General features: G+C 41.4%; 1 pseudogene; it reads left to right on the top strand.

Moving 5' to 3' along the window:
- Nucleotides 1-800, top strand: LOC109472404 (annotated as a pseudogene).
- Nucleotides 801-2,420: the final 1,620 nt, after the last annotated feature.

Below are 2,420 nucleotides of genomic sequence, written 5' to 3'. Positions count from 1 at the left end.
ATGGACCGGAGAAGCAGTGAGATTCCTGTGGACGAGCTGCCAACTGTGCACCCTGGGAACGAGACAAGCAGCAGCGAGGACCCGACAACAGACACGGGAGGAGAGCAGGACAAGCAAGAGGACATTCTATCGGAGGAAACGTACGGGGGAAACTCTGTCCATCCTCCCGTACAGAGTCAAACAGAGCAGACGGACGGGCCTGTGGTGAAAGGTACTGTGGACAAACGCTACAAGTGTGACCAGTGTGACTATTCTGCATCACGGAAAGGTCATTTAGACTCACACATGGCTAAACACACTGGAGACAAACCCTACATGTGCGGGGAGTGTGGATTCAGGACGGTTCACAATTCTTATCTTACTGTTCATATGAGAAAACATACAGGAGAGAAACCTTACAAATGTGACTTGTGTGACTATTCTGCTTCACAGAAAGTTCAGTTAGACCGACACATGGCTAAACACTGGAGACAAACCCTACATGTATGGGGAGTGCGGATACAGGACGGCTGACAGGTCTAGCCTAACTAAACATATGAGAAACCATACTCGGGAAAAAAACCTACAAATGTGACCAGTGTGACTATTCTGCTGCACAAAAAGTCAGTTTAGATAAGCACATGGCCAAACATACGGGAGACAAACCCTACATGTGCGGGGAGTGTGGCTTTAGGACGGCTGATAGATCTAACCTATCCGTGCATATGAGAAGACATACAGGAGAAAAACCTTACAAATGTGATCAGTGTAATAATTCTTCTACAGAGAAAGGTGATTTAGACATTCAAACACATGGCTAAACACACCGGAGATAAACCATACATGTGTGGGGAGTGTGGGTACAGGACTACTTTCAGGTCTTTCGGGCATATGACAAAACATACAGGGAAAATGCCCTACAAATGTGACCAATGCGACTATTCTGCTGCACAGAAAGTTCAGTTAGACCGACACATGACTAAACATACGGGAGACAAACCCTACATGTGCGGGGAATGTGGCTTTAGGACGGCTGATAGATCTAACCTATCCGTGTCTATGAGACAACATACAGGAGAAAAACCCTTCAAATGTGATCAGTGTAACTATCCTGCTGCGCATAAGAGGTATTTACAACTACACATAGCTACGCATGGTGGTGAGAAACCCTAAATCTGTGACCAATGCGACTACGCTGCTACACGGAATATCCACTGGTGCCGAAACACGGCTAAACACACTGGTAACAGGTCAGCTCAGAGCAGCAACCCTTCCATACATATAGGAAGGCATACGAGTGAAAAATCGTGCAAGTGTGACCACTGCGGATATTCCACATCACGGAAAATAAATTCACTTCGCCACCTAGCAAAGTACACTGGCGGGAAGCCTTATATGTATACAATTGTTTATGTAGAAACGTTACAATGAAGAGGTTTTGTCCGTGTTTTACTGGACAAAAATTCTCAGGTTTTGTACAGTGGCTTATGATAGCTTCTGTGCTGTGGCGAGTCTTGCGTGAGAATTAACGATAATGATGATGATAAAAAAGGAACTTAATTGAAAATTACTTTTTGCCTGACTTGTTTTACACCATGTATCTATTGATGTAAACTTAGGACTGCACCTGTTGTTCCCTTTAGATGATATAGTGATTAACATTGACATTGTAACCGGTATTACTTAGCTAATATTCCATATATACGTGTCTACATCCTTGGTAGATAAACAGATAGATCTATAGGTAGATAGTTACTGCAAGAAGGACAACTTTAGGGGAGAACTCGAGATAATCTTTTTATCATTTATAAGTATGGTTAAAACATTATTGTTTTTGCTAACATATAACCTTTACGGAGAATAACTGTATTCATACATATAGCTTCGTTAGATCTTTAGTTGTAGAAGACCATACGAAAGTTGTTGAGGCAATAAAAAATCTCGTCAATATACATTGACAGTTATAATGAAGCCAGAGTAGTTATTTATGCATAGGTCTTTACGATATCGCACGAAATAAAGGTGTTCAAACCACTTCCAACGGGTTGAATATACATGTATTTTCGTCAGGTCCCGCCATGAAATAAGATGATAAACACGCCACAAAGCAGTTACTCAAGCAACTGGATATGAGTATTAACTAGCTTTCGTCAGTGACTGACAGATCAGAGGAGAATTGTAGGTTTATAAGCACAAACTATTGATTGATATGCAAATAAAGTGAAAAGTCACTGACGAAAGCTAGTGGATACTAGCTGAAACGTCTGACCGTTTCCAAAATCATATCCAGTTGCTTGAGTAACCGCTTTTTGGCGTATTGTATTACCTGGATGTCTAACCTTCATCGACGTAAGATGATACACACCCTAATAGCTCTAAATTATAACATATTACAGCATCTAACAGTGATATTAAACTGTTACCTTATTACAGTCTTGATT

This window comes from Branchiostoma belcheri, unplaced genomic scaffold (genome assembly GCF_001625305.1).
Source record: "Branchiostoma belcheri isolate BF01 breed outbred unplaced genomic scaffold, Haploidv18h27 scaffold272, whole genome shotgun sequence".
Taxonomy (NCBI): Eukaryota; Metazoa; Chordata; class Leptocardii; order Amphioxiformes; family Branchiostomatidae; genus Branchiostoma; species Branchiostoma belcheri.
Note: the sequence above shows the minus strand (reverse complement) of the source record. Positions and strands in the feature narration are given on the sequence as shown.